This window comes from Pseudophryne corroboree, chromosome 1 (genome assembly GCF_028390025.1).
Source record: "Pseudophryne corroboree isolate aPseCor3 chromosome 1, aPseCor3.hap2, whole genome shotgun sequence".
Classification (NCBI taxonomy): Eukaryota; Metazoa; Chordata; class Amphibia; order Anura; family Myobatrachidae; genus Pseudophryne; species Pseudophryne corroboree.
Genome location: NC_086444.1, coordinates 125,465,651 through 125,485,162, shown reverse-complemented (window position 1 = coordinate 125,485,162; position 19,512 = coordinate 125,465,651). Strand labels below are relative to the sequence as shown.

Genomic DNA, 19,512 nt, shown 5'->3' with positions numbered 1-19,512 from the left:
AATAACGAGCGAACAACTCGGAATGACCCCCAGTGTGCGGCAAAAAGGGATGTGGTTTCACAAGGAAGGAGCATGGCCACACAATAGTACCCCCATTTCAAATTACACCACATAGAAGCACAATCTTATTCACATTACTCCGGGCATAGTAGTGCTGTTTATACACATAATGGCCCTCATTCCGAGTTGATCGCATGAAGCTGCTTTTTGCAGCCCGTGCGATCAACTATACTTCGCCTATTGGGGGGTGGGGTTTCCCATAGCAATGCTGCGTTCGCTTGTGCGGCCCTTCTATGGGGAATAAATTTGTGCAGTTTGTAAGTAAGGCTAGACTTACTTACCAGTTGCGACGTTTTCAGCCTGTTCGGTCCTGGCTCTGACGTCAAACACCCGCCCTGGACACGCCTGCGTTTCTTCAAACACGCCTGCGATTTTCTTACCACTCCCTGAAAACGGCTCCGGACGCTGTGTTGCCGACCAGGAACGCCCACCGCCAGTCAATCTTCAAGCGATCGCCGCTTCGATCACTTTCTTCTTTCCCTTCGTCGTTACCTGGCGACGGACAACAACGCACGTGTGCATTACGGTTCCCGTGTGTGCGCAGTAGTGACCCGGCCACAGCTGTGCGAACGAAAGCACGCTGCGATCGAGTCAGAATGACCCCCAATGTCCGCAGTAGTGGCGCCGGTTATATACATAATAGCCCCTGTAGTAGCACTGCTTATATTATTATTATTATTACCAATTATTTATATAGCGCACACATATTCCGCTGCGCTTTACAGAGAATATTTGCTCATTCACATCAGTCCCTGCCCCAGTGGAGCTTACAATCCATATTCCCTATCACATGTACACACAGACACATTCACGCTAGGGTTCATTTTGTTGGGAGCCAATTAACCTACCAGTATATTTTTGGATTGTGGGAGGAAACCGGAGTACCCGGAGGAAACACACACAAGTACGGGGAGAATATACAAACTCCACACAGTTAGGGCCATGGTGGGAATCGAACCCATGACCACAGTGCTGTGAGGCAGTAATGCTAATCATTATACCATCCGTACTGTATACACATAATAGCCCCTGTAGCTGTACTGCTTATACACATAATAGCCCCTGTAGTAGCGCTGGTTATATACATAATAGCCCCTGTAGTAGCGCCGGTTACATATAATGCCCCAGTGGTCGAAGTGGAAATTTTTAAGTGGGAGTATGGAAAAATGAAGGTTGCAATTCTGCGCACTCCGGAAAAGGGGGCATCGTCACTCAAAAGGGGTTGTGTCCATAAGTGTAATGTACCACTCCATATACCCCTTATACCAGTGGATTCCACACTTTTTTGAATCACGGCGCCCTAGAATATCAGAATTTTTTTCACGGCACCCCTAGGCCAAAATTTTCTTATTAAGAAATTTTACAAAGAAATATTACATTAAGTAGATTGCGTTTATATGTCATCCTTAGGGTCAGTTGTGTGGTGAGGGACAAGATCTGCTTCTGTTTGGCCACATATTTTATGACTGGCAGCCACCAGTTCTGGTTTTGCCTATTATATTGACAATGAATAATTTGAATTGGTCCTGGACCACCAACCCAGGGCACCCCTGCAAGTGTCCCGAGGCACCCCAGGGAGCCACGGCACACAGTTTGGGAACCTCTGCCTTATACACATTATGTACCACAATAGTAGGACCCCTTATACTATCTAGTACTCGTGCCCATTTCACATTATAGCACACAGAATGAGCCGAAATTCACATTATAGCACCCAGAATGAGCCAAAATTCACATTATAGCACACATTATAGCACACAGAATGAGCTGAAATTCACATTATAGCACACAGAATGAGCCGAAATTCACATTATAGCACACATTATAGCACCCAGAATGAGCCAAAATTCACATTATAGCACACATTATAGCACACAGAATGAGCTGAAATTCACATTATAGCACACAGAATGAGCCGAAATTCACATTATAGCACATGGAATGAGCCGAAATTCACATTATAGCACACGGTATAGGTATAGCATTATAGCACAGGATGGGAGCAGTAGTTCGGGGCAGCATGGGAGCAGTGGTGCAGAGCAGGGGGGGCAGTATGGGAGCAGTGGGGCGGAGCAGGGGGGGCAGTATGGGAACAGTGGTGCAGAGCAGGGGTGGCAGTATGGGAGCAGTGGTGCGGAGCAGGGGGGGCAGTATTGGGAGCAGTGGTGCGGAGCAGGGGAGGCCGTATGGGAGCAGTGGTGCAGAGCAGGGGGGCAGTATGGGAGCAGTGGTGCGGAGCAGGCCGGGGGCAGTATGGCAGCAGTGGTGCGGAGCAGGGGGGGCAGTATGGGAGCAGTGGTGCGGAGCAGGGGGGCAGCATGGGAGCAGTGGTGCAGAGCAGGAGGGGCAGTATGGGAGCAGTGGTGCGGAGCAGGGGGGGCAGTATGGTAGCAGTGGTGCGGAGCAGGGGGGGAACAGTATGGCAGCAGTGGTACTGAGCAGGGGGGGCAGTATGGTAGTGAAAGGTGCTCGCTAAGTTAAACAAGAATGTCACCTGCTCCCCGTAGATCCTGGGTCCCGGCAGCCGTCATTCCCTCCGTGGTCACTGCTCTCCATAGTTCCCATCCGCCGTCGCTCCCTCCGTGGACGGTGGCAGCAGCCTCACACAGGAGCCGCAGCACCGTGTCCCGCTCCTCCATCTCCACACTGCACGGCACACGAACGAGACCTGACCTGGCGCCTCAAGGGGGGGGCACATTAATCGGCAGCAGGGGGGGGACATTAATCGGTGGTAAGCGTGTGAGTGAGGGGTGCTAGTGATGAGCGGATTCGGTTTTACTCGGTTTTACTCGGTTCTCAAAACCGAATCTTATTGGCTCACTGATGTCACGTGTTTTGGATAGCCAATAAGATTCGGTTTTGAGAACCGAGTAAAACCGAGTAAAACCGAATCCGCTCATCACTGGGGTGCACACACCTATGGTCTGCACTGCATACTGCTATTAGTTAAAAAAAAAAAAAAAAACCTTCCGGGTCAGTGGCGAAGTGCCGGTATGCCATACCGTTGCATACTGGCGCAGGCCCACTTCAACCACTGTAATGCCCTCAGAAGTGCCATTTATATAAATTATGCCCCCCACCCACATACACATAGACAGATACACACACACACACATACATACATACATACATACATACATACATACATACATACATACACACAGACACACAAACACTTTCCCTCCACATACCATCTGGCTGGCCACAGTTTCTGTCCTCCTCAGGCTCTGCAGCCTGGTCCCGTGTAGCTCCGCCCCTCGGCGCCGTGTAGCCCCACCCCCTTTTCGGACAGGACACGGAGGACACTGCAGGAAGGTAAGGAGAGGCTTCAAGCTGCTGGCGCCGCTGCCTGTCAAATGGTGTGACAGGCACAGCAGCCAGCAGTAGCAGCAGGGGGCCCAGGCGCTGCACAGGGATGCAGTGCAGGGACAGCGCCTCTCCCAGCCTGGCGCCTACCTGCACTGCATCCCTTTGCTGAGCGGGTAGCGCCGGCCCTGACTCAAGGTTACTTGTTTAGTCACATTTGTGCCCTGCGAAGAGTGAAGCAGGCTGTGCTAAACTGCTCCCCAATAATCCCTAGACTGTATCTCCCAGCATGCTTTTCCAAAGCGAGCCTGTGCTCTCTCCTGCCCTAGCTGTAACAAGATTTTGCCCATGTTCCACCTATTATACCAGGAATATGAACGGACCATACTGATGAGCAAATGTAGCAAATGTAAAACTAATATTTCAGCACTTTTGTTATTAGTGGGGCTCGTGTTGGGTACGGGATCCTGACGGTCAGAATACCGATACCGGGATCCCAACCTCCAGAATGCCACCAGGGGGGGCGAGCGCAACGAAGCCCCTTGCGGGCTCGGTGGCTTGCTGCACTGGCCACAGGTTCTATTCCCACTCCATGGGTGTTGTGGGAATAGCTGTGGCGGCACTGCCGTCATTCTGGCGGTCGGGATCCCGACGTCGGTATTTTGACCGCCGGGATCCTGACTACATACCTTATCATCCTGATGACAATGTGGGATTTGCCCTTTTTTCCCCTAAAAAGGCATTTTGCCGACCAAAGAAAGTAGCCATTCTGCAACATTGTATTTTGGCTCCATGTTTTTCTGAAAACGTAACTTGAAGAACTGTCAGGCTAAAGTCAACTTGTGAGTAGGCAGTGCGAGTACTGTAGGTTGGAATGAAGTCCTGTTTCTTTTGTGACGGCTGTGAAGTTTGTTTGCTGTTGGTGTAAGGAACTGATGTGAAGTAGTGTCAACGACAACTCAATTTATAAAGAGAGCAATGCGTATATTAACAGTGGGCGCTGGAGTGGTTTCCCAAATGGATCTATTTTTCTCTAACGTCCTAGTGGATGCTGGGGACTCCGTCAGGACCATGGGGAATAGCGGCTCCGCAGGAGACAGGGCACAAAAGCAAGCTTTTAGGATCACATGGTGTGTACTGGCTCCTCCCCCTATGACCCTCCTCCAAGCCTCAGTTAGGTTTTTGTGCCCGGCCGAGAAGGGTGCAATCTAGGTGGCTCTCTTAAAGAGTTACTTAGAAAAAGTTTTTAGGTTCTTTATTTTCAGTGAGTCCTGCTGGCAACAGGCTCACTGCATCGAGGGACTTAGGGGAGAGATTTTCAACTCACCTGCGTGCAGGATGGATTGGATTCTTAGGCTACTGGACATAGCTCCAGAGGGAGTCGGAACACAGGGCTCGCCCTGGGGTTCGTCCCGGAGCCGCGCCGCCGACCCCCCTTGCAGACGCTGAAGATGAAGAGGTCCGGAACCAGGCGGCAGAAGACTCTCAGTCTTCATCAGGTAGCGCACAGCACTGCAGCTGTGCGCCATTGTTGTCAGCACACTTCACACAGCGGTCACGGAGGGTGCAGGGCGCTGGGGGGGGGCGCCCTGGGCAGCAATGTATAATACCTGTATGGCGAAAAATACATCACATATAGCCCTTGAGGCTATATGGATGTATTTAACCCCTGCCAGATATCTAAAACTCTGGAGAAGAAGCCCGCCGAAAAGGGGGCGGGGCCTATTCTCCTCAGCACACAGCGCCATTTTCCCTCACAGAAAGGCTGGTGGGAAGGCTCCCATGCTCTCCCCTGCACTGCACTACAGAAACAGGGTTAAAACAGAGAGGGGGGGCACTGATTTGGCGATATGTATATATATTAAAATGCTATAAGGGAGGAACACTTATATAAAGGTTGTCCCTGGATAATTATAGCGTTTTGGTGTGTGCTGGCAAACTCTCCCTCTGTCTCCCCAAAGGGCTAGTGGGTCCTGTCCTCTATCAGAGCATTCCCTATGTGTGTGCTGTATGTCGGTACGTGTGTGTCGACATGTATGAGGAAAATATTGGTGAGGAGGCGGAGCAAATTGCCTGTAATGGTGATGTCACTCTCTAGGGAGTCGACACCGGAATGGATGGCTTATTTATGGAAATTACGTGACAATGTCAACACGCTGCAAGCCGGTTGACGACATGAGAGGGCCGGCGAACAAATTAGTATCTGTCCAGGCGTCTCAAACACCGTCAGGGGCTGTAAAATGCCCATTTACCTCAGTCGGTCGACACAGACCCAGACACGGACACTGATTTCAGTGTCGACGGTGAAGAAACAAACGTATTTTCTTTTAGGGCAACACGTTAAGGGCAATGAAGGAGGTGTTACATATTTCTGATACTCCAAGTACCACAAAAAAGGGTATTATGTGTGAGGTGAAAAAACTACCTGTAGTTTTTCCTGAATCAGATAAATTAAATGAAGTGTGTGATGATGCGTGGGTTTCCCCCGATAGAAAATTATTGGCGGTATACCCTTTCCCGCCAGAAGTTAAGGCGCGGTGGGAAACACCCCTCAGGGTGGATAAGGCGCTCACACGCTTATCAGAACAAGTGGCGGTACCATCTACGGATAGGGCCGTACTTAAGGAGCCAGCTGATAGGAGGCTGAAAAATATCCTAAAAAGTATACACACACATGCTGGTGTTATACTGCGACCAGCGATCGCCTCAGCCTGGATGTGCAGAGCTGAGGTGGCTTGGTCGGATTCCCTGACTAAAAATATTGATACCTTTGACAGGGACAGTATTTTATTGACTATAGAGCATTTAAAGGATGCATTTCTATATATGCGAGATGCGCAGAGGGATATTTGCACTCTGGCATCAAGAGTAAATGCGATGTCCATATCTGCAAGAAGATGTTTATGGACACGACAGTGGTCAGGTGATGCAGATTCCAAACGGCACAAAGATGTATTGCCGTATAAAGGGGAGGAGTTATTTGGGGTCGGTCCATGGGACCTGGTGGCCAGGGCAACTGCTGGAAAATCCACCGTTTTTTACCCTAAGTCACATCTCTGCAGAAAAAGACACCGTCTTTTCAGCCTCAGTCCTTTCGTCCCTATAAGAGTCATATCTGCCCAGGGATAGAGGAAAGGGAAGAAGACTGCAGCAGGCAGCCCATTCCCAGGAACAGAAGCCCTCCACCGCTTCTACCAAGTTCTCAGCATGACGCTGGGACCGTACAGGACCCCTGGATCCTACAAGTAGTATCCAAGGGGTACAGATTGGATTGTCGAGAGGTTTCCCCCCTCGCAGGTTCCTGTAGTCTGCTGTACCAATGTCTCCCTCCGACAGGGAGGCAGTATTGAAAACAATTCACAAGCTGTATTCCCAGCAGGTGATAATAAAATTACCCCTCCGACAACAAGGAAAGGGGTATTACTCCACACTATATGGTGGTACTGAAGGCTAGGTGAGACCTATTCTAAATCTGAAAAATTTGAACACTTACAAGGGTTCAAATCCAGATGGAGTCACTCAGAGCAGTGATAGCAAAGAACAAGGGGACTATATGGTGTCCCGGGACATCAGGGATGCTTACCTCCATGTCCCAAAATTTGCCTTTTCTCACCAAGGGTACCTCAGGTTCGTGGTACAGAACTGTCACTATCAGTTTCAAGACGATGCCGTTGGATTGTCCAAGGCACCCCGGGTCCTTACCAAGGTAATGACCGAAAGGAGGATTCGTCTTCAAAGAAAATGGACGACCTCCTGATAAGAACAAGGTCCAGAGAACAGTTGGAGGTCGGAGTAGCACTATCTCAAGTAGTTCTACGACAGCACGGGTGGATTCTAAATATTCCAAAACCGCAGTTGTTCCGACGACACGTCTGCTGGTCCTAGGGATGATTCTGGACACAGTCCAGGAAAAGGTGTTTCTCCCAGAGGAGAAAGCCAGGGAGTTATCCGAGCTAATCGGGATCCTCCTAAAACCAGGAAAAGTGTCAGTGCATCATTGCACAAGAGTCCTGGTAAAAATGGTGGCTTATTACGAAGCGCTTCCATTCGGCAGATTTCACGCAAGAACTCTTCAGTGGGATCTGCTGGACAAATGGTCCGGATCGCATCTTCAGATGCATCAGCGGATAACCCTATATCCAAGGACAAGGGTGTCTCTCCTGTGGTGATTACAGAGTGCTCATCTTCTAGAGGGCCGCAGATTCGGCATTCAGGATTGGATGCTCGTGACCACGGAGGCCAGCCTGAGAGGCTGGGGAGCAGTCACACAAGGAGTGTGATCAAGTCTGGAGAATTCTCTCCACATAAATATACTGGAGCTAAGAGCAAATTTATAATGCTCTAAGCTTAGCAAGACCTCTGCTTCAAGGTCAGCCGGTATTGATCCAGTGGGATAACATCACGGCAGTCGCCCACGTAAACAGAAAGGGCGGCACAAGAAGCAGGAGGGCAGTGGCAAAACTGCAAGGATTTTTCGCTAGGCGGAAAATCATGTGATAGCACTGTCAGCAGTGTTCATTCCGGGAGTGGACGACTGGGAAGCAGACTTCCTCAGCAGGCACGACCTCCACCCGGGAGAGTGGGAACTTCATCGGGAAGTTTTCCGCATGATTGTGAACCGTTGGGAAAGACCAAAGGTGGACATGATGGCGTCCCGCCCGAACAAAAAATGGGACAGGTATTGCGCCAGGTCACGAGACCTTCAGGCGATAGCTGTGGACGTCCTGGTAACACCGTGGGTGTAACAGTCGGTGTATGTGTTCCCTCCTCTGCTTCTCATAACCAAGGTATTGAGAATTATAAGACATAGAGGAGTAAGAACTATACTCGTGGCTCCGGATTGGCCAAGAGGGACTTGGTAACCGGAACTTCAAGAGATGCTCACAGAGGACTAATGGCCTCGGGAGCTAAGAAGGGATTTGCTTTCAGCAAGTACCATGTCTGTTCCAAGAGGAACCGTGGCATCGGCCTTTAAGAAAGGACCTGCTCCAGCAGGGACCTTGTCTGTTCCAAGACTTACCGCGACTGCGTTTGACGGCATGGCGGTTTTGAACGCCGGATCCTAAGGGAAAAGGCATTCCGGAAAAGGTCATACCTACCCTGGTCAAAGCCAGGAAGGAGGTGACCGTACAACGTTATCACCACATGTGGTAAAAATATGTTGCGTGGGTGAGGCCAGGAAGGCCCCACGAAAAAATTTCAACTAGGTCGATTTCTACACTTCCTGCAAACAGGAGTATCTATGAGCCTCAAATTGGGGTCCATTAAGGTTCAAGTTTCGGCCCTATAGATTTTCTTCCAGAAAGAATTGGCTTCAGTTCCTGAAGTCCAGACGTTTGTCAAGGGAGTATTGCATATACAGCCCTTGTGTGCCTCCAGTGGCACCGTGGGATCTCAACGTAGTGTTGGGATTCCTCAAATCATATTGGTTTGAACCACTCAAATCTGTGGATTTGAAATATCTCACATGGAAAGTGACCATGCTGTTGGCCCTGGCCTCGGCCAGGCGATTGTCAAAATTGGCGGCTTTGTCTTACAAAAGCCCATATTTGATTTTCCATTCGGACAGGGCAGAACTGCGGACTCGTCCCCAGTTTCTTCCTAAGGTGGTGTCAGCGTTTCACCTGAAACAACCTATTGTGGTGCCTGCGGCTACTAGGGACTTGGAGGACTCCAAGTTGCTAGACGTTGTCAGGGCCCTGAAAATATATATATATATATATATATATATATATATATATATATATATATATATATATATATATATATAATTCCAGGACGGCTGGAGTCAGAAAGTCTGACTTGCTGTTTATATTGTAGGCACCCAAAAAGCTGGGTGCTCCTGCTTCTAAGCAGACTATTGCTCGTTGGATTTGTAGTACAATTCAGCTTGCACATTCTGTGGCAGGCCTGCCACAGCCAAAATCTGTAAATGCCCATTCCACAAGGAAGGTGGGCTCATCTTGGGCGGCTGCCCGAGGGGTCTCGGCTTTACAACTTTGCCGAGCAGCTACTTGGTCAGGGGAAAACACGTTTGCTAAATTCTACAAATTTGATACCCTGGCTGAGGAGGACCTGGAGTTCTCTCATTCGGTGCTGCAGAGTCATCCGCACTCTCCCGCCCGTTTGGGAGCTTTGGTATAATCCCCATGGTCCTGACGGAGTCCCCAGCATCCACTAGGACGTTAGAGAAAATAAGATTTTACTTACCGATAAATCTATTTCTCATAGTCCGTAGTGGATGCTGGGCGCCCATCCCAAGTGCGGATTGTCTGCATTACTTGTACATAGTTATTGTTACAAAAAAATCGGGTTATTATTGTTGTGAGCTATCTTTTTTAGAGGCTACTTCATTGTTATCATACTGTTAACTGGGTTCAAATCACAAGTTGTACGGTGTGATTGGTGTGGCTGGTATGAGTCTTACCCGGGATTCAAGATCCTTCCTTATTGTGTACGCTCGTCCGGGCACAGTACCTAACTGAGGCTTGGAGGAGGGTCATAGGGGGAGGAGCCAGTACACACCATGTGATCCTAAAAGCTTGCTTTTGTGCCCTGTCTCCTGCGGAGCCGCTATTCCCCATGGTCCTGACGGAGTCCCCAGCATCCACTACGGACTATGAGAAATAGATTTATCGGTAAGTAAAATCTTATTATTCATACAGTGTAGCTATCAAAATACAAAAAACACAAATAATAAAACACAGTTGATAATAAAACAAAAACAGGATATCCTTAAAACACGGCATGAATTGCAGGAAAAGAGATGAAGATATGTTCAGTGAGGTAGTAGTGTGCTATGACAGGTTATCTTGAAAATATAGCTTCAGCCGTATGGTTTAAAATCCGTTGTTGATGCAAAGATAAGTCGATAAGCAATAGTCTGAATAGGTTTGGATAGGAGTAATCTTACCCGGTCTTTTGGATGGAGCCACTGGTGGTATGAGAGCAGTGTGCTGTCCTGAAAATACACACTGCTGGGCTCCAAAGCTTTAGAACCGTGTAGTCCAGTGGTTTCCAAACTTTTTTAATCACGGCACCCTAGAATATCAGAATTTTTTCACGGCACCCCTAGGCCAAAAATTTCTTATTGAGAAATTTAGAAAGAAATATAACATTAAGTAGATCGCGTTTATATGTCATCCTTGGGGTCAGTTGTGTGGTGAGGGACAAGATTTGCTTCTGTTTGGCCGCAAATTTTATGACTGGCAGCCACCAGCACTGGTTTTACCTATTATATTGACCATGAATAATTTGAATTGGTCCTGGACCACCAACCCAGGGCACCCCTGCAAGTGTCCCGAGGCACCCCAGGGAGCCACGGCACACAGTTTGGGAACCTCTGGTGTAGTCTTCCCCACTTGTCCTTGTTGTCCTTAAGTCACTTAGAGTAGCCGAGGCGTTTTGAGCCTGCTTGGGCTTTTTTCAAGGCTTGAGTCATTTTAGCCTAGAAGACCATTGCAGGGTTAGCCATGGCCATTCTGAACCAAACCAATGATTGTTCAAATAAAACATCATTTGATTCCCATCCCTATGCTATGCTGTCATGGAGCGATAGATACATACTTGTCACACCTCATCTATGCCAGTGCAAATGCTATTATTTTGAGGTGATCCCACTCAACATGTGCTTGTATGTATACTTATATCCTGTGTATAGGGCTAATTCAGGTTGGATCGCAAATAGCGATCCAACCGGAATTTTTACGATCGCCCCGCAGGCGCATGCGCCTGCGGGGCGATCGCAAAAATTCCGTCAGGCAGAGGCGTTCGTGGGGCAGGAGGGGGCGGCAACACTCCGGAGGAGACAGAGCGTTGCGGGGGCGGTGACGGAGAAATAGGGATGGCTCAGTCAAACAGTGGGCGTGACGGCGGCATGATTGGTGCGGCTCAGCCGCTGCAATCCCAAAAATGGCGGCGGCCTCCTGCGGGCGCAGCCGGGCTGCGCCGGCAGGAGGCTCCCTACTTTTCTCTATCGTCCTAAGTGGATGCTGGGGTTCCTGAAAGGACCATGGGGAATAGCGGCTCCGCAGGAGACAGGGCACAAAAAAGTAAAGCTTTACTAGGTCAGGTGGTGTGCACTGGCTCCTCCCCCTATGACCCTCCTCCAGACTCCAGTTAGATTTTGTGCCCGAACGAGAAGGGTGCAATCTAGGTGGCTCTCCTAAAGAGCTGCTTAGAGAAAGTTTAGTTTAGGTTTTTTTCTTTACAGTGAGTCCTGCTGGCAACAGGATCACTGCAACGTGGGACTTAGGGGGAAAGTAGTAAACTCACCTGCATGCAGAGTGGATTTGCTGCTTGGCTACTGGACACCATTAGCTCCAGAGGGATCGAACACAGGCCCAGCCGTGGAGTCCGGTCCCGGAGCCGCGCCGCCGACCCCCTTGCAGATGCTGAAGCGTGAAGAGGTCCGGAAACCGGCGGCTGAAGACTCCTCAGTCTTCATAAGGTAGCGCACAGCACTGCAGCTGTGCGCCATTTTCCTCTCAGCACACTTCACTGGGCAGTCACTGAGGGTGCAGAGCGCTGGGGGGGGGCGCTCTGAGAGGCAAATATAAACCTTATACAAGGCTAAAAATACCTCACATATAGCCCATAGGGGCTATATGGAGATATTTAACCCCTGCCTGACTGGAAAAATAGCGGGAGAAGAACCCGCCGAAAAAGGGGCGGGGCCTATCTTTTCCCTGTGAGTTTGCGGTGTGTGTCGGTACGTGGTGTCGACATGTATGAGGACGATATTGGTGTGGAGGCGGAGCAATTGCCAAATATGCAGATGTCACCCCCCAGGGGGTCGACACCAGAATGGATGCCTTTATTTGTGGAATTACGTGATGGTTTATCTTCCCTTAAACAGTCAGTTGAGGACATGAGGCGGCCGGACAATCAATTAATGCCTGTCCAGGCGCCTCAAACACCGTCAGGGGCTGTAAAACGCCCTTTGCCTCAGTCGGTCGACACAGACCCAGACACGGGCACTGATTCCAGTGACGACGGTAGAAATTCAAACGTATTTTCCAGTAGGGCCACACGTTATATGATTTTGGCAATGAAGGAGACGTTACATTTAGCTGATACTACAGATACCGTAAAACAGGGTATTATGTATGGTGTGAAAAAACTACAAACAGTTTTTCCTGAATCAGAAGAATTAAATGACGTGTGTGATGAAGCGTGGGTTGCTCCTGATAAAAAGTTGATAATTTCAAAAAAGTTATTGGCATTATACCCTTTCCCGCCAGAGGTTAGGGCGCGCTGGGAAACACCCCCTAAGGTGGACAAGGCGCTCACACGCTTATCCAAACAAGTGGCGTTACCCTCTCCTGAGACGGCCGCACTTAAGGATCCATCAGATAGAAAGATGGAAGTTATTCAAAAGAATATATACACACATGCAGGTGTTATACTACGACCAGCTATAGCAACTGCCTGGATGTGCAGTGCTGGAGTAGTTTGGTCAGAATCCCTGATTGAAAATATTGATACCCTAGATAGGGACAATGTTTTACTGTCGTTAGAACAAATAAAGGATGCATTTATCTATATGCGTGATGCACAGAGGGATATTTGCACACTGGCATCTCGGGTGAGTGCTATGTCCATTTCAGCCAGAAGAGCCTTATGGACACGACAGTGGACAGGCGATGCGGATTCAAAACGTCACATGGAGGTTTTGCCGTATAAAGGGGAGGAGTTATTTGGAGTTGGTCTATCAGACTTGGTGGCCACGGCTACTGCCGGGAAATCCACTTTTTTACCTCAAGTCACTCCCCAACAGAGAAAGGCACCGACCTTTCAACCGCAGCCTTTTCGCTCCTACAAAAATAAGAGAGCAAAGGGCTTGTCGTACCTGCCACGAGGCAGAGGAAGAGGGAAGAGACACCAACAGGCAGCTCCTTCCCAGGAACAGAAGCCCTCCCCGGCTCCTGCAAAAACCTCAGCATGACGCTGGGGCCTCTCAAGCGGACTCGGGGACAGTGGGGGGCCGTCTCAAAAATTACAGCGCGCAGTGGGCTCACTCGCAGGTAGACCCCTGGATCCTGCAGATAATATCTCAGGGGTACAGGTTGGAATTAGAGACGGATCCTCCTCATCGTTTCCTGAAGTCTGCCTTACCAACCGTCTCTTCCGAAAGGGAGAGGGTGTTGGAAGCCATTCACAAGCTGTACGCTCAGCAGGTGATAGTCAAAGTACCCCTATTACAACAAGGAAAGGGGTATTATTCCACTCTATTTGTGGTACCGAAGCCGGATGGCTCGGTAAGGCCTATTCTAAATCTGAAGTCCTTGAACCTCTACATAAAAAAGTTCAAGTTCAAGATGGAGTCACTCAGAGCAGTGATAGCGAACCTGGAAGAAGGGGACTTTATGGTATCCTTGGACATCAAGGATGCGTATCTACACGTTCCGATTTACCCCGCACACCAGGGGTACCTCAGGTTCATTGTTCAAAACTGTCACTATCAGTTTCAGACGCTGCCGTTCGGATTGTCCACGGCGCCTCGGGTCTTTACCAAGGTAATGGCCGAGATGATGATTCTTCTTCGAAGAAAAGGCGTATTAGTTATCCCATACTTGGACGATCTCCTAATAAGGGCAAGGTCCAGAGAACAGCTGGAGACAGCTTTAGCACTATCTCAAGAGGTGCTAAGACAACACGGGTGGATTCTGAATATTCCAAAATCCCATTTAATCCCGACAACTCGTCTGCTGTTCCTAGGAATGATTCTGGACACGGTTCAGAAAAAGGTTTTCCTTCCAGAGGAAAAAGCCAAGGAGTTATCCGATCTGGTCAGGAACCTCCTAAAACCAGGAAAAGTGTCAGTACATCAATGCACAAGAGTCCTGGGAAAAATGGTGGCTTCTTACGAAGCAATTCCATTCGGCAGATTCCATGCAAGAATATTCCAAAGGGATCTGTTGGACAAATGGTCAGGGTCGCATCTGCAGATGCACCTGCGAATAACCCTGTCACCAAAGACAAGGGTGTCACTTCTGTGGTGGTTGCAGAAGGCTCACCTATTAGAAGGCCGCAGATTCGGCATTCAGGATTGGATCCTGGTGACCACGGACGCCAGCCTGAGAGGCTGGGGAGCAGTCACACAAGGAAGAAACTTCCAGGGAGTATGGACGAGTCTGGAAAAGTCTCTTCACATAAACATTCTGGAACTAAGAGCAATCTACAATGCTCTAAGCCAGGCGGAACTTCTCCTGCAAGGAAAGCCGGTGTTGATTCAGTCGGACAACATCACGGCGGTCGCCCATGTAAACAGGCAGGGCGGCACAAGAAGCAGGAGTGCAATGGCAGAAGCTGCCAAGATTCTTCGCTGGGCGGAGAATCACGTGATAGCACTGTCAGCAGTGTTCATCCCGGGCGTGGACAACTGGGAAGCAGACTTCCTCAGCAGACACGATCTTCATCCGGGAGAGTGGGGTCTACATCCAGAAGTCTTCAACATGTTAATAGACCGTTGGGAAAGACCAATTGTAGACATGATGGCGTCTCGCCTCAACAAGAAACTGGACAAATATTGCGCCAGGTCAAGAGATCCACAGGCAATAGCTGTGGACGCACTGGTAACTCCTTGGGTGTACCAGTCAGTGTATGTGTTTCCTCCTCTGCCGCTCATACCAAAGGTATTGAAGATCATACGGCAAAGAAGAGTAAGAACAATACTAGTGGTTCCGGATTGGCCGAGAAGGACTTGGTATCCGGAACTTCAAGAGATGCTCACGGACGAACCGTGGCCTCTACCTCTGAGAAGGGACCTGCTACAGCAGGGTCCCTGTCTTTTTCAAGACTTACCGCGGCTGCGTTTGACGGCATGGCGGTTGAACGCCAGATCCTAAAAGGGAAAGGCATTCCAGAAGAAGTCATTCCTACCTTGATTAAGGCACGGAAGGAAGTCACCGTGAAACATTATCACCGCATTTGGCGAAAATATGTAGCGTGGTGCGAGGATCGGAGGGTTCCGACGGAGGAATTCCAACTGGGTCGTTTCCTACATTTCCTGCAATCAGGATTATCTATGGGTCTCAAATTGGGATCCATTAAGGTTCAAATTTCGGCCCTGTCAATATTCTTCCAAAAAGAATTGGCCTCTGTCCCTGAGGTCCAGACTTTTGTCAAGGGAGTACTGCATATACAGCCTCCTGTGGTGCCTCCGGTGGCACCGTGGGATCTAAATGTAGTTTTAGATTTCCTCAAATCCCATTGGTTTGAACCATTGAAAAAGGTGGATTTGAAATATCTCACATTGAAAGTGACTATGTTACTAGCCCTGGCCTCTGCCAGGAGAGTATCTGAATTGGCGGCTTTATCTTATAAAAGTCCTTATCTAATCTTCCATTCGGATAGGGCAGAACTGCGGACTCGTCCGCATTTTCTCCCTAAAGTGGTATCAGCATTTCATCTGAACCAACCTATTGTGGTGCCTGCGGCCACTAGCGACTTGGAGGACTCCAAGTTGTTGGACGTTGTCAGAGCCTTAAAAATATACATTGCAAGGACGGCTGGAGTCAGAAAATCTGAATCGCTGTTTATATTGTATGCACCCAACAAGTTGGGCGCACCTGCTTCTAAGCAGTCGATTGCTCGTTGGATTTGTAACACAATTCAACTTGCACATTCTGTGGCAGGCCTGCCACAGCCTAAAACTGTAAAAGCCCACTCCACAAGGAAGGTGGGCTCATCTTGGGCGGCTGCCCGAGGGGTCTCGGCATTACAACTCTGCCGAGCAGCTACGTGGTCGGGGGAGAACACGTTTGTAAAATTTTACAAATTTGATACCCTGGCAAAGGAGGACCTGGAGTTCTCTCAGTCGGTGCTGCAGAGTCATCCGCACTCTCCCGCCCGTTTGGGAGCTTTGGTATAATCCCCATGGTCCTTTCAGGAACCCCAGCATCCACTTAGGACGATAGAGAAAATAAGAATTTACTTACCGATAATTCTATTTCTCGGAGTCCGTAGTGGATGCTGGGCGCCCATCCCAAGTGCGGATTATCTGCAATATTTGTACATAGTTATTGTTAACTAATTCGGGTTATTGTTAAGGAGCCATCTTTAAGAGGCCCTTTCTGTTGTCATACTGTTAACTGGGTTTAGATCACAAGTTGTACGGTGTGATTGGTGTGGCTGGTATGAGTCTTACCCGGGATTCAAAATGCCTCCCTTATTGTGTATGCTCGTCCGGGCACAGTACCTAACTGGAGTCTGGAGGAGGGTCATAGGGGGAGGAGCCAGTGCACACCACCTGACCTAGTAAAGCTTTACTTTTTTGTGCCCTGTCTCCTGCGGAGCCGCTATTCCCCATGGTCCTTTCAGGAACCCCAGCATCCACTACGGACTCCGAGAAATAGAATTATCGGTAAGTAAATTCTTATTTTTGCGACCATGCTGAAATTGTGGTGCAACTTTGCGGAGCAAATTTGTTAGGAAATGGGCAAAACTATGTGCACTGCAGGGGGGGCAGATATAACATGAGCAGAGAGAGTTAGATCTGGGTGGGTTAAATTGTTTCTGTGCAGGGTAAATACTCGCTTTATTTTTACACTGCAATTTAGATTTTAGTTAGAATACACCCCACCCAAATCTAACTCTCTCTGCACGTTATATCTGTGTGTCCCCCGCACCCCCCCCCCCCCTGCAGTGCACATGGTTTTGCCCATTTGCTAACAAATATGCTGCTGCGATCAGGTCTGAATTAGGCCCAGGTCCTAAATGCTGCAACCTGAGCAAAGGGAGAGTGGAAAAATAACTGACCTGCACCTGTATCTTATTACCCAGACCCAAGGTTTCCAACAGGACTCTACGGTTAGCCAGTGGTCCTTCAGCACCTTGTCAGGAAAGTATATTTGTATTGCAATCAGTTTATGCTGCAAACATAATTATATTTTAAAGCTAAAAAATTCACAAGATCTGCAATTATATGTAAAAACAATTCAAAATACACCCACAAACAGATTACACTAGCAGGAAACAGCTAATCGGGCTTAATCCTCCACAGCAGAAGGCTGGTAGTAGAGATCAGTGCTCTCACCATAGTTGTGTCCCAGGGGACTAATGATGGTTGTCTGTGGCTGCCTCTGCAGAGATAGCTGAAGTACCCAGTGCTAGTGTGAGCACGGTGCACTGTATGAGTGCCTATCATATAAACTTATAAACCTTCCAGGGACAGTCACAGGTATTCTAGAACCATCCCTGAATATCTGGGTATTTCCTTATCTTACAGTATTAACCCACTGCATAGTATACACCCTCTGATTCGGGATGTAGTTATGCGACTGGTGGTCAGGAGACCGACGGTCACATTACCTTCCCCTACATCCGCCCCTTCACAATCCCGACAGTTGGCATGCCGACCAAGAGGGACTATTCCCACTCGTGGATGTCCACGACTCCCACAGAGTGGGAATAAAACCTGTGATAAAACCTGTGGCGACTGCATCCACCGAGCCCGCAGTGTGGTGAGGTGGCAGCCCAAGGTGGCATTATGCGGCCGGGATCCCGGGCTCTGGTAACACAATACACACCCTCTAGAGGAGGGGGTCCATATGCAATCCAAAAGTTTCCGCTCTGCGGAACATTGGAGCAAGTGCGAGAGTTTGTGAGAGCAGCAAAAGAACCCTGGACATTAATGTAAACATCAGTGTTAATATTAATATTTAAAACTATAGATGGTCTACAGTATAGGCTGTATCAAGCATGTTTAAATACTATAAATAAGTGGTTAGGAAAAGGTTAAACATACCATAATAAATAAAGACACAAATAAAATAGAACCAGCACTGCACTTTCTAAGCACACATTCTCCCACCTCATCGTAGGGCTCCTGTCTCATCTTCCTGGTAGCTACTCTCTGGTTCAGTGCATTGATTGAGGACTCAGATCCACACACACAGCAAACTTGGTAGAAAAAGCTGTTACCACTGGGCATGTGCAGCAGCTCTGCTCTGTCCCTAAAACGGCGTAATCATACAGTTTTATATACTTTTTCTATTGTTGCTATAATTTGAGCCACTTGCCAAGGGGAGAGGGGTTTACAGGCAACTGGAACCCCCCAGCCTTTGGCTATACTGACCCAGGCTTTGGGAGAATGGGGATTTTGTCCTGATACTGCCCTAATATATGGGCCCCTTAAACTCATCTCTCAGAATTAATCTGGCTTAGCTGCACCTGTGTATCTATCATTTTGGGACACCAAAGCAGTGAAGTCTGCCTATTAAGTGTCTAGACAACAAGGTGTTAAGTATAATCTTGTAATGCTGTGGGTTATTGTGGCATTTCACGGGTATCCGGTCTTTAGGTCGACAGTACTTAGGTCGACCACAATTGGTCGACATGCATTAGGTCGACATGGTCTCTCGGTCGACATGGTTACTAGGTCGAAATGGGAAAAGGTCGATATGAGTTTTTCACTTTTTTTTTATTTTATTTTTTTGAACTTGATCATACTTTACGATCCACGTGGACTACAATTGTGAATAGTAACCTTGCCCGAAGCATGGCGAGCGAAGCGAGCCATGTGAGGGGACCTGGTGCACTATTTGGGGTTCCCCATCCCTTTTACGAAGAAAACAACACCCAAAAAAATGAAAAAAACCATGTTGACCATTTTCCATGTCAACCTAATGACCATGTCGACCTATTTCAGGTGTCAACCTAGTCACTGTCGACCAATAGTAGTCGCCCTAGTGACTGTCGACCTAGTTACTGTCAACCCTATGATCCACACCCATTTCTCGTGGTAGTAACTCCTTACAACTCACTTTAAATTGATTAAATTACAGACACCTCCATTATTTGGGTCTTCTTGGACCTTCAGGAGAATAGGCGATCCTCCCAGACCTGCTCATAATCCCCCCCAGCCGAGGTCTATACTATAGCTTCATTATATAATCTCTAACAGGACAGCCTTGAATTACCTAAATATCTTGAACGCTCCTGTATGCTCACTAGGAGAGCACTCATTTACCTTTTCCACCTGTGAGCACAGGTTGCAGCCAGGAGCCTGACACGGGTGCTACCCGGCTGCGGCCCGTGCTCAGCCCCCTTTCCCACTGCGCTCACCAACCCGGCAATAGTGACGGCTTCCGTTTACACTACATAGCTTACCGGGTTGAACACGTGTTCAACCCGGCAAACTAC

At 48.6% G+C, this 19,512-nt stretch overlaps 1 protein-coding gene across 4 annotated transcripts in view; it reads left to right on the top strand.

The window, feature by feature from the left end:
* The window catches only part of PDE4D (phosphodiesterase 4D), a 1,020,783-nt gene that overhangs the window by 515,383 nt on the left and 485,888 nt on the right, over nt 1-19,512 (top strand). The window lies entirely within an intron of this gene.